Source organism: Panicum virgatum, chromosome 9N (assembly GCF_016808335.1).
Source record: "Panicum virgatum strain AP13 chromosome 9N, P.virgatum_v5, whole genome shotgun sequence".
Taxonomy (NCBI): domain Eukaryota; kingdom Viridiplantae; phylum Streptophyta; class Magnoliopsida; order Poales; family Poaceae; genus Panicum; species Panicum virgatum.
In genome coordinates this window covers 74,234,222-74,247,810 of record NC_053153.1, presented here as the reverse complement: position 1 = coordinate 74,247,810, position 13,589 = coordinate 74,234,222, and the positions used below count along the sequence as shown (strand labels likewise).

Here is a 13,589-nt window from a genome sequence, read left to right as displayed (position 1 = left end):
ACAAATAAACATCAGAAATACAAATATCGGATACATATAACCACCCCTACGCTGTCGGACCCTCTTCGCCCTCTGCTGGGCATGGACATGGTCCTGAGAATAGGTGTGACGATCCGGAGACCTCACATGTTGCTCCGGACGCAAAGAGGGCTGTGGTGTCTGGTGCTGGGAGTACCCAAGTGGTGCTGATCCTAGCTGTGAAGGCCCCAAGATATTGGGATCACCTAGCTCGCTAGTTGATTCTGAAGTCAAGTTGTTGAGTTCCTCTAAGGTCATGCCAGCATTATCTAGAACGAACGTGTCCGAGACGAACCCTGCGTAACATATAAAAGTAAACCAATATATGTTTTGTTAAAAATATAGTGAGTGTATTGAGAGATTGTTTTGTACCAGGTCGTAAGGAGGAGGAAGGTTCGACGCCCGCATCTGGATAGAATCCTACAATTGAAATTAGGATATTAGCGTATACTCCTGTCACTCGTCATAACATGTAGAAAGTAAAATATGAAATATAAACTAACCTGTGTAGGGTGGTGTGTGTGTCGGTGGTCCCATCCCTAAGTACGGTCCCCCAACTGGTGGTAGCCCTCCAAACATTCCCGTCCCCTGCTGTGGAACGACTGGGATCCTTGCTGGCCCAAATGGCCAGTATGGCCGAACGCAGAAGAGGGACCATATCCTGTTTGTGATATTAGTAAATGAATAGCATCAATTCATTTGATTGAAAAGAGGTATATATGTTACCTCCAGTACTGAAGTACTGGTGTGGCAGATCTGGCTGAAAGGTTGTCTCGTGCGTGGAAGCTGGACACTGGAACGACAACGAGGCCTGGGACGATCCGTGACTATCTTCATACTGCACACGGCTCCCCAAGTTATGCAGTACTGAACGCAGATGGTCTCGAGTCCTCGACCATGCATGTGGCAGTACCGCCCGAATTAATCCGGCTCAAGTGCGCTAACCATCACCCTAAAGGTAATTCCGGCTAACACGCACTTCAAACGGAGTAATCCGGCAGTGCTGTCGGGTCAAATCCCGAATAATCCACTTATGCTTCGATCGAAACCCAAAGCTTACATAAAACTCACACGAAGGTGAGTCCAGAGAGTACAACATTTCATAAATTCTTACATTACAGAGTCTTAACATAATTATTACAAACCAAGTTTGAAATCTCAAAAAAGTACTTGAAATGCAAAATTGAAATTAATTCAGAGTTCAACTGTAGTGGAAATAAAACGAGTTCAACTAAACGACGATACAAGATGTCACGATGAAACCCGTACATGACATCACTCGGCATTGCCATCGTTGGCCAGAGTCGTATCCCACTCCACCGACCAATCAGGAGGTAAAGTACATGGCCAAGTCAAGCTAACTATCTGATCTTCAAACATATCACCTGAAAACAAAGTTGAGCCACAAGTAAGGCTGAGTATACTAATACTCAGCAAGGCTTACCCGACTAAGGGTATACTTAGCCCTTAATCTAGACATGCAAGGCTTTTGGCTTGAGGGGTTTGTTTTGCCAAAAAGTAGTAAAGAGTAGATCCTTAATTTCATGTTTTAGCTTCCAAATTCTAGTTCAATTAACCATTCTAGGTGAGCATCTATCCAATAGCATACATGGTGGGAAACAATTATCTTTCCTCATCCAACCAACCATATTCATCATCATCATCATCTTTCACTTCTTACTCTATGTGGCAAAAGGATTAAGCAGTCCCAAACCGTGAGAAGCGGACGATTCGAATCGAATTTGTTAACCTGGCCAGGCAGACCTAACACACACGCATGGGGATCGACGTCTCGCTTCGCCCACGCGACTTTTCCCTTCAATTCCCGCTGCACGGAACAGGCCCACCGCCCTCGACTACAAGAATCCCCGCCACAGTACGACGCCGGGTCGTGAGCCTACTTGCACCCGTATGTGGCCGCATGAGAACAACGTTCAAAGATGGTGGGGAGTATGTTCCGGCTTCGGTGCAATCCAGTACTTAAGCTTACCGATTACCATATTTCTCGGCATGTGGTTAGTACGTTCAAAAGCTTAACCACCACTACCACACACTGCGGCCTTATCCATTTTCACTAAACAGACGGGGTATCACAAGTACCACAACCCTGCCCGTAAGCCTTATAGTTGCAATATGTAGTAGACATTCAATTCCTATAATTCTCGCGAGTGACAGGAAATCACTCGACTTCTACCGAACCATTAGCCTAGCCAACTAGCGACCTACACATACTAGTGTTCAAGCATAGGTACCTAAGATCATGCAGCTAAAGTTCTAAGCAACCCCTGTTAACTTAAATGCGCAAGTAGATAAGAATAAGTTGCATAAATTTTAAAATAGATAAGACATACTCCGGGGCTTGCCTTGCTAAGCAAAGTTAGCCTTGGGCTCTTCCGAACTTTGGTTCGGGTCTTCGGCGGCTTCAGTTAGATTAGCTTGAGCTTCACGCTACTCACTCTCAGACTCCGGCACCAGCTCGTACGTTCCGTCAGCGAGAATAGTCGAATCTATATGATATGCATACATATGAGTTACTTTGGTGATATTATTCATTTATTCATTTTTTTAATAAAGTTGTAGTCCAACAAAACCCGAATTGGAGAATGAAACACTTTCATAAATACTTTATTGGGCAAACATTCATCAAGTAGTATTTTATTTATACTTAACTCACAAAGGAGCTGGGTTTGCTGTTTTTCTTTTAGAAACATGCAGAAAAGTGTTTTTCATTATATTAACACATGGCAAACAAGGGAAAACTATAACTAAAGCTAAAAGCATAGAATGGTGCTGATATTTTTATGAGAGAAGATTTACTAGGCCACTAGTGTGCAGTAAAATTTTTAGGTCATTTGATGTAACAAATAAATCAGACAAACTCATGAATCTATTACTACTAGAGTACAAAAACAAATCTCTAGGGTAGAGAATGCAAGTTCTGGTAATGAAATTTTACCAGTAGGTTAGATTCCTTAAGATGAGATTGTGGTAAAGTTTTCATAATTTATTGAGCTATACAGCAAGTATTTGAATTTAGATTCCTCTCCAAGGCATTTGTCTAACTAAAAATCTACAGAGTAAACTACTTAGTTTCAGTAGCTAAAATTTTACAGTAATGTTCATGTACTGAAAACCAAGCTCTAGTAAAAATATGAGATTTTTTCTAATGAAGTAAACTAGGGCTTTTGATTTACAAAATTTATTCATGAATAAATCAAAAGGACTAGTTATACATTACTAAAAATTCACAAAAATTTTCGATAGCATCTAGAAACTAAGGTAAGGCTTCTGTAAAAATTTCAGTTCAAGAAAACTAATATAGGACCCTGTGGATTTAATTCTATTTAACATAGGCATTAATCAAGTTCTATTTCAAAACTTAAGTTAGGAGTGAGGACTGCCCATCAAATTTTTACACAAGACTACTCTACTATCATATAGATCACTGCCCAAAAATGGTGGCCATGCAGTACATGGAACTTGAGAACTAATTAAGTGACAAATAAACTTGCATGAATTTTAGAACAAAAACTAGTGCTCAAATAAGAAAGTGCATGTAATAGAACTTGTAGATTTTTGTTGCAAGGATTCCAAAACAATTGAGTTTTCATTTTTATGATTTTTCTACTATTTTATTTCGAATTTACAATTTCACAGGTTTGAATCTAGGATTTAGTTTTCAGCTTTTACACTTAGGTCCCTGGACACTTAACAGAAATTGCAGAATGGCCCCTGGCCGGATGGGGATGGAACAGAGGAGGGGCGCCGGCCCGATTCCCGGCGCCGGGGATCGCCGACGGCGAGGGGACGGTGGGGGAAAAGGAGGAGGAGACTGAGGTGGACCTTTGGGTGCTTGCAGTTGGGGCTGGGGTGGACGGAGGTGGGCCGGCCACGGAGCTCTGCTCCAGGCGGCGGTGGCGGCGGCGCTGGTCCGGCGAGGGAACGGGGGCGCGGAGGGGTCGGCGAGCTCCGGGGTGAGGGCGTGGAAGCCTGTAGGAGGGTCTAATCGGGAGAATAGAGGCCGGAGGAGGGGTAGCCGCGATGACCAGAGTCCGGCGGCGGTGGCGGCCTTGCTCCGGCGAGCTCCGGTGACCGGGGCGGGTGGAGAAGAGGCCGGTGAGGATCAGTGAGAGGCCATGGAGTGACTCCCGGGCTCTGCTTGGGTGGAGGGATACCGGAGGTGGGGGCTCCGCTGTGAGGTCGGGCACGGCGGCGGCAATGGTGGGCGCCAGCGGTGGTGCACATTTCCCGGTGAGGGAGGAGGGATGAGGCCAGGCCGTGCAGCTTCAGTAGGGTGGTGTGGTGGTGGTCGGGGCCTCGGTGGAGTCTGGGATGGGGCGGAGGGGCGGATTCGGCTGCAAGCTCGAGCTCGACGCAGCAATGGTGGCCGCGGGGCGGCTCGGTTGCGTGAGTAGGGAGCTCTGCGTGGGGAAAAAGAACAAGGGGGAAGGGAAGGAGGAGTGGGGCGCTTTGGCTCAGCAAGGAAGGCCGGGCAGCGGGCAAGGACTCGGGTAGGCGCGCGGCGGGCTCGGCATTGATGGCCGGCGGCGTCGCAGCGAGACGGTCAGGCAGCGGCGGTGAGCGCGCGTCGCGTTGCGGGCGTCGGGGCGTGGCGTGCTCGGTTTGAGCGGGGCGTCAGCGGGCTCAGCAAGCGCGCACGGCAGCGGCGCAGCAAGCGGGCGGCAGCGGCGCAGCGAGCGCGAGCGTGCGCACTCGAGCGCTCTGCGCGCGCGGCGTCAACGCAGAGAGGAGGAAGGGGAGAGAGAAAGGGAACTTTGGTCAACGATTTTGACTCGATTCAAAATCAAAATTTTCAATTGAAACTCGAAAAACTTTGAATACGAAAGTTGTTCAAAATGTCGAAATCTACAACTCTCATTTCAGGCACATTTTCATTTGAAGCTCCGTTTGAAAGTTAAAATTTGAAACTTAAAGGTAACCAAGAATTCCCTACACAGTTTGTATTTCAATATTTTCTCCAAATTTTGCATGGCAACTTGAAAAACTTTGAACATGAAAGTTGTTTGTCATATAAAACTTTACAACTTTGGTTTTAGGCAAAAGTTTATTTAAGCAATGGTTTGAATTTTACCTTTTAGGCCTAATTAAAGAATTTTCAAAATCAATATATGTTATAAAACTTGAGTCGAAACAACTTGTCATTTCATGTGCAAAATTTTATTTTCTCCTCTTGAGTTCAACTAGACTTTGGTTCATCATGATGTTGGTGATATGCCTATGCAATTTTAGAAGCATACTCGCAATGGTTAAAAAGTTATTCACGTGTTCTGACTTTGGGTCAAATTAATTTGATATGTTTTATTCCTAATTTTTGTTTATAACTTCCTTGCTCGTTTTAGGTCTAACCCACGCTGAATTGCCATTAACAGTTTGGGTGTGTTCTCTCGATGGTTTAAATGTTACGAATGGTTCCTGAATTATGGTTTACATTTTGTTAGCACGCGTATAAACACGTGTAGGTGTTCAAATTAAATCCACTTTAAAATGCATCTTCGGAGGATTAATTCTTAATTAGCGTTTTAAAAAATCTAGGTTGTCACAGCCTACCCCCTTAAAAAGAATCTCGTCCCGAGATTCGGGTGAGTAAAGTTAGAGAGGAACGTGCGTCTACCTTGGAGTGAGATTAGGAAAACACGAAAATTTTGGTTTAGATACTTTCAGTGCCCCACGTGTCTTCATCCTCGGTATGGTGACTCCTGAGGATCTTATATGTATATAATCGAATAGTTGCACTGGCACATGCATAGCATGGGAAAACAATAGGATCAACTATACTACTACTTGAGGCACTCCTTTTCTAAGCTTGAGATCTTATTCTTGGGTATAAACAAAGTTTTCTCAAGACACTCTTGCTCATGGTTCTTTTATTTAATGGAGTTGATGTTTGTTTGAGAAAGATGCACACTTATTCAATGCCATGATATATTATGAAAATGCCAACATGCCAGGAGATTTATGATACGATGTGGCAGCTTATGGTGTAAATGTGTTGTTGCAATTTGTTAACGCACCCATGGGATCAATGTTTGCGATGACGCAATGCACAGATGCGATAACCTATGCATTGATGAAATAATACACATGGCGTGAGGGCTTGGTTATGATGTGCCGGTCATGATGTATGATGATAGTGCACATGGTTATGCGCAGGGTGTGCATATGGGCATGTGATGCACACGCTGCAATGCAGGTTAGTAATCCAGAAGGTTATGCAAGCATTCACTATTGTTGTTGGCCCAAAACAGAACCCGAGTCAACACATTATGCAAGTTGCGAAAAATTAGATTGTCGCGGAGTTGCTATCGCGGACTATGATACCAGCGCGCACCTAGTAACACAAGCGTATGGTTGTAGCGCATACGGGGCCCTAGGTTCCGTCGCGGCACCATATGTCAGTGACAAACACCACGACGGGATGAAAATATAGCAACCCAAATAATGTGCATGGCTAGGAAGGAGGAGCCCCAAAAATGCATGTGATTTGGCAATGGCAATGCCACAACCATGCATGTAATGATCGTACACGATATCTTAGTATTTTCATGCACCATTTTTTTTTGAAAATTATATGGGCAAGAAGGGCAATTGAGATTTCCTACAACTCGTCCACGAAAAACATCTCTACTCATACTTGATAGGCTGACTAGGGAGCCATGCTGGATCCTGGGGTCCCCACAAATATCCTTCTCAATTTTTATCTCCACTTGTTGTCCAACAATTCTCTCAGATTCTACTTACCAGATTCAAACTCAAAGCTACGTTAAAAGTGTGCGGGCTACTAGGTGCTCGTTCCGAAAATTCAGAAAATGAGTGGCACAAAGCTGATCATAACTCGAAGTGGAGAAAACGATAAATGCTCAATATCATACAGGAGGTAGGTGACACATTTTCCCCTAGACAGGGTTGGCCCTCTAAAGAAATGATTTGGTGTGTGATATGGGAAAAACTTATGAATCAAGATGATAAAAACAGATTCTAGGTAGTGCACTAAAGTATCCATAACTCAAGGAGTTGATGTCCAAAATTTTTCAAATTTTAACAACAGGTAGTAGACAAGTTTTGGAGTAAATTTCTCCTCGTGCACTTCTGCATATAAGGTCCTTGATATATCCAATAAGTCCCATCTCTCTAGATACGGCAGAAAAGACAGATTTCTAGATAGACCTTGATCGAGAGAAAATGAACCGTACTCATGTGCAAACCATAACATTCTCGACAAACCCACATCCATTTTCATTGGCTTTCAATAATTTAAACCTCATTGCAATTTGCTCATGGAAACTCTCAACTCATCTTGTCTCTCAAACTTGCTAGAACTTTCTCCTTTCTTTCTCTCATATATATGTGTGAGGCTTTATCTGGAGCTCTGGAAAGGTTAGTCCTAACAAAAGACATTATAATCAAGATATTATCAAAACAAGAAATACTTCTTATGGATTTACCGAGACTCGTCAAAAAGACCATTGGAAAATAATTTCTTTGTGGAGAGGGAGAGAATGAAACACACACTTTAGATGGTGGACATGTGCAAATGGTAACGGTTGATCCCAAGGCACAACTGAAGTCCTTGTTATCGGATTGCACATGGTTGGAATAATTGAGTATAGAATAATCTTCAAAGTACTTGGAGTTTGATGAAGCAAACGGAACCGAGGAGCTTTTCATCATCAATTTTTTTTTCTTTTTTTCTTTTCTTTTCTTTCTTTTTGCTCCTCAGAACCGTTGGCAACACAATGCACTTACTCCACCTCCCCCATGCTTGAATGTTTGCTTGTCCTCAAGCAATGAAGTGATGATAATCTGATGGAGTGAGTGCACAAAACTCGTATCAATTCTCTGGACTCAACTTTGGAATTCAATGGGGCATCTCCTCGTAAAAGATTGCAGCCAACAGAGGAGGAAAAGTCCCAAGCCGGCCGGCCTAGGGGTGTTGGGCCGGCCGGCCTACTGCCTGTAGGCCGCCATTTCTTCGGATTTTTCTGCTGCGAACTCTTTGATGCTTCCCAAGCTTATGTTTTACTGAATTTTGCTCTTGATTCCACTGTTTTGCCATCGAAATAATAATATATACTCAATATATAGGTTGTGGTCAAGGAGGTGTTTCACAAAGAGATGTTTTTGGTTAAGGGTGTATATCCAGCGAGGTTTGCGATATTCCCGGTATAGAAACTCACAATGCATGGATAGAATGGCTAGCAAAAGAGAGGTACACAAAAATACAGAATGGTCAGCTTCTTAGTCCCGTACCAAAGAAGATAAATCTTGAATTAATTTACCTGAAAATAAATCTTGCTCTACGGTTTGTCCTGATATAACATTTAGGCTTTTAGAAGGGTAGAGCAATTGCAAAAGGTATCATTAATAAGGTTAGCTCAAAATTAAATCCGAATTAAATTTTCCTTGACAAGCTTAAGTAAGAGAGCAAGAATAGAAAGATGTGGGTCTTAATTTATCATAACCTCCACAATTGAATTAGCCGACATTTAATTAATTTTTCAGATCATGTTAAGGAGAGCCTTAGTTTAAACATGCATAAACCAAGCACAAGAAAGTAGACAAGGCGGCAACGATCATCATATTTTAACATGGCACAAACTTTCTATCATCATTACTAACTATAACATTAAAGCGTGGGTGATGCATTTATTTATCATGGTGAGGAAAGCAAAAGAAAGCAAATTGCACACATGCTGAAAAAAATAAAACAGAAAATTGCTACGCACACACATGCTTGCACACATGCTGAAAATAAATGAAAAGAAATAGAAAAATCCAAACCACACGTGCGCGCATTTTATTCATGGTCTTGTCGTCGATCACTCTCCTTGATTGCCTCTTGCGTTGTATCCTTGGTCATAATATTGTTGAAATGCTCCTCCATCAAATTGTTCCGGTGGCGCTAGGCCTAGAAGTCCCATTTGATATGCAATTCCCGCGGTTCCATCTTCTAGTTGGCTTGTGTGCCTCCGGATGGCATCTATGTCTTCCATGTTTCTTCTTGTATAGTCACCCATGATTCTCATTCCTTGTTCCAGTTGAGGGAGGTCAAAAAATTGTGCTCCAAATGATGGGTCGGACATCTCTCCTTGGTATGATGGGGGTGGGTAGCCATAGTTGCTAAATGGTGGGGGCGCCGGGTACACCGGTGGAGGCGCCGCCATACCATGCCCCCATGCTTGATCTTGGTTTCCTTCCCATTGACTCGTCCATCCTTGCGGGTGTCCTTGTCCACTTGATGCACCTTGAAATTCATTCCTCCAATAAGCGGAACTTGGTTGTGGAAGCTTTACTTCTAAATTTTCTTGTTGTGCCGACGCCGATGTTTCTTCAATCAACCTTCCTCTTTTTGTTTTCTTCACCTTTGCTCCAATGTTTTCAACTCGCCAATCGGTCCTTCCTCTTGCGAATAATTTAAGCCTTTGATCAGGGAGGAAAATATCCATCTCGGAAATAGTGAATCCCTTCTTTTCATCCCCTCCGATATAATGGCTTTGCCTCAAATGTTCAATCCCTATATCTCTTCCCAGGACATAATATTTTTGGATCACCGCTAAGCCCAGATTCATGGCTCGGGCTATTAGTGTAAGATAACACCCCGAACCAACTTCTCTCGTGCCGGATGATGCTTCACAAATCCATCTTTCAACCATAATGTAGGTGTGATCAATCACTTGCTTGTTCACCAATGCTGCATACATCCAATTCAATTCTTGGTTGGTGACCTTTGATTCTCTCATCCTCCCGAGAATTCTTTTGCTCACCCAAGAGTGGAATATTTGGAGGATCACATTACTTATATTTTTCCTTTGGCGATTGACATCTTTTGCTATCTTCGTCCAAAACTCATCGAGCTCTCCATCTTCGACTTCCACCATTTCATTTGCATTACTTTTGAACCTGAGCAAGCTCCCTATTTCTCCATAGGTGATGACTGCTTCTTCATTCTTGAGCCGAAATTTCAGACATGGCACTTCTTCATCATCCACCACCTCTGTTATTTTCTCTAGTGTCATGAACATCTCCAAAGCTACTTCTTCTTGCATGTCTACCGTAACACCGTCAGAAAATAACTTCCAACCGATGTTCTCCAAGAGCTGGTAGATGTCATGATGTAATTCCAACTTCTCCAATGCTTCATCATCAAAATCATAGTTTGCTCGTAGCCTTCCCTTCATGAACTTGAGTCTTTCTTCTTCTTTCATTGACAAGATGGTAAACCCATATTCGGAATGCTTGGGCTTGTATGGCGGTGGTGCGGATGACCTTGTCGAATGCCGTGGAGGAGGTGGCATCCCTTCGGTGAATCTCATGGAGGAGCTTCTTGGGTCTCTCATCCCAACAAGGAGCAACATGTCGCTCCTCGGTGCGGGGTTGTCTTCCTCCATGCTCCGCGGAGACCCGGAGACCCTCCGCGAAGAACTTGCCGATGCGTTGGGTGTTGATGAACGCGTCCTTCTCCTCCCGGTGACGAACTTCATGAAGCCACTCATGGTGACTCTTTGCTGCACACACTCAAAAATAAACACACTGGGGGTTTCTTGCTGGTGGGAGAACAATATATCGAAGAGTGGAGCAAACTAAGATTTGTGGTGAATTTTCTGAGATTTTTGGAGTTGATTTTGGTGGACGACTTTTTCAGAGCTCTAGCTTATGTTTCTGGGTGAAGAACGTGAAGAACACGAACAAGGAATTGAGTGAGGAGCATACATGTGAAAGGGGAGCACCAGAGGACTTAAAAAGAGGCCAGGCCGGCCGGCCTAGGGCCATAGGGCCAGCCGGCCTTGGGTGTTCCTGGCCCTCCTCCACTTCATCTTTCTCTGGTGATTTCCTGGCGCAATTTCTTGCCTCTGTCCAGTACATCTTTTATGCTTTGCACCGTCCAAAACCCGTGCACCACTCCTTCCTTGTCCTTGTTGTCCACTTGCAACATTATTTCTTCACTTTGTGTCATTCACTTTGTCCCATACTTCATCATTCATCACATGGTGCCATCTTTGCTGAAAATTCCATGTCCTTCCCATGCATGGCTGCTCCCTTCTTTGGATCATTTGCATGTGGTGGTAGGTAGAGAGCACAATTCCTTCCCGTGAACTCACTTTGATCAATATATGTTAATTAAGCACATAAACCCTCTCCAAATCATGCTTAGATGTTGAATCCTCCTCTAACTTCGAAATTTCAGAATTAACTCAAAGCATGCAATGAACTTAAATGAATAATCATAGGGGAATCAAAACATCTTTACATTTGTAAGTTGAAAAATATTTTCTGACTACATTAATTTTGGTTGCACCGGAACCATTCACTTTCATGAATTGATAGCGAACAATCTCGAATTCAACCGTGGGTCTTGGGTTTAGGTTCTAATTTTTGCCAAAATGAGAGAGAAATTTTTGAAAAAGGGAACAATTAAAGTTAGAAAAATTCTAGTCCTATGAAACTGAAAATTCTCTCTATGTTTGAGCGAACCTACGCATCAAGAATTTAAATAATATAAACATAGCACGGCTCTACTCTTGTCTTTTATCTCAACTTGGTCCGGCCGTCATGGAGAGGACGGTCGCCAAAAATAGGTATGGAATTTTGGACGTGGCTTTCTCAAGAAGAGGCAAATAAATCATAGGATGGCTCATGTCATTAGTTTAAAATAAGAAACAATATCGAAATGACCGAGCGAATAAAATCCAAATCGAATTGTTCGATCGAACGACCAATTGTTCAAAAGTTTATCATGTCCTTGCGTAGCAAAATTCTCGACACACTTACCCAAATCTCTCGTGGGTTGTCCTCCCGGCAGCTTATTCTTGACTCGACGAACAGGTTGAACTCCCAGCAGCTTTATTCTTGACTCGACGAACGGGTTGCCTCCCGCAAAGCGCTTCGTTTATAGTTTATAGCTAGACTTTCTTCTTCTTCACTTCGGACCAACGCTCGGTGATGGCGCTGCAGTCTTGGGTACCCACTTCTGCACAATCCTTGGTGCGGGTTTGTTTTCCAGGTTAGTCATCTTTTTGGTCTTCACAGGCGTGCTTCTAGCTTTTATCTTGACGGGTGCAGCGATCTTCTTTGTCGCGATGGACGCGACGACTTCTTTCTCCTTCTTCGCTTCCTTCTTGTTCGGCTCCTCTTCTTTCTTCAGCTTCTCCTCGGTGACACGGCGGTGAGGCAGAACATATTTGACATTGATCATGTTGCATACCTCAAAGCGTGGACGAAACTTGAACTCGCTTGTGGTGCCATTGATGTCGAACTTGATCTCCCCCTTGCCAACGTCGATGTTCGCCCTTGCGGTCTTGAGGAAAGGCCTCCCAAGTATGAGAGGCGCCTTGCTCCCTTCTCCCATATCGAGAATCACAAAGTCAACGGGGACTAAGTGTTCTCCAATCTTCACGGGCACGTCTTCGGCGATTCCCAAAGGATAGCGAACGGAATTGTAAGCTAACTCTAGGCACATGGTGGTGGGTTCCGGCTCCGGTAAGCTTAGTTTCTCGAACACGTTCTTTGGCATGACGCTCACACTTGCGCCGAGATCACAAAGTGCTCTTTCGAACATAAGAGATCCAATGGAACACGGGATGATAGGACATCCGAGGTCTCTCTTCTTCTCAGGAGCTTCATTAGCGATTGCCGCACTACACTCCTCGGTTAGCTTGACGGTGCTTGGCGGTATCTCGCGCTTGTTTCACATGATGTCTTTGAAGTAGAGAGAATATGTTGGAACTTGTAGAGCATCCAAGAGCGGCATGTTGATGCTCAACCTGCGTACCATGTCAATAAATTTGTTGAATTGCTCATCTTCATGTTTACCTTTGCGGTATCGTGGCCTTGGCGGTAGATTCTTGGTGTCTATATCATCTATTTCAAACTTCGGCTCTTCGGTGACTATCTCTGGCATAGGAGTAGGCGCCTTCTCCTTGATGATGGTCTCCACTTCAACTCTTGGCTTAGGCTTTCTTGCTCCCGCCGCATGTTCGGGTTCTTCGGTCTCCTTTCCCAAGCGAGTTTGAATTACCTTTGCCGTCTCCGGACCTTGAGGTTGCCCGGGCAATTTCCCTTCGTTGCTAGATAGGCGTCTGGCGAGCTGGGCTACTTGCGTTTCTAGCATCTTCGTCATGTTGAGTACTTGAAGGTTAGAGCTCCCGACCTCCGTTACCTTGCCATCAATGTTCTCCAAGATCTTGTCCATAGCCTTGAACTTGGTGACGGTGTCCTTGTTGATCTTGCCTTGCTCCTCCATGAACTCCTCCAATTGTATACGAAGAGGCACTGAGTTTTGAATGGAAGAGCTTGCATTAAATTGAGGTCTACCTTGCCCGTAGCGGAAGTTGGGTTGCAGGATCCATTCTCCCTTCTTCATGTAGTCGAGCATCTTGGCTACCTCCGGGCAATTCTTTTGGGCATGGCCGTACTCTCCACATTCTTCACATGTAGACCTTGCTTCGGCCGCCTTCAAATCAATAGCTTGGGCTTCTCTCTTTTCCACTTCCATCTTCTCCAACCTTCTAATGAGCGAGTCGATCTTCCCTTCTAGCACTTCTTCACGTTCCACT

General features: G+C 44.1%; 1 long non-coding RNA gene across 1 annotated transcript; it reads right to left on the bottom strand.

The window, feature by feature from the left end:
• Positions 1–272: 272 nt before the first annotated feature.
• Positions 273–1,028, bottom strand: LOC120687695. The gene is made up of 3 exons (XR_005680809.1): positions 745–1,028; positions 522–679; positions 273–438 (listed from the first exon to the last, which is right to left on the bottom strand). It is a non-coding gene; the product is annotated as an uncharacterized LOC120687695 (long non-coding RNA).
• Between the last annotated feature and the right edge of the window lie 12,561 nt (positions 1,029–13,589).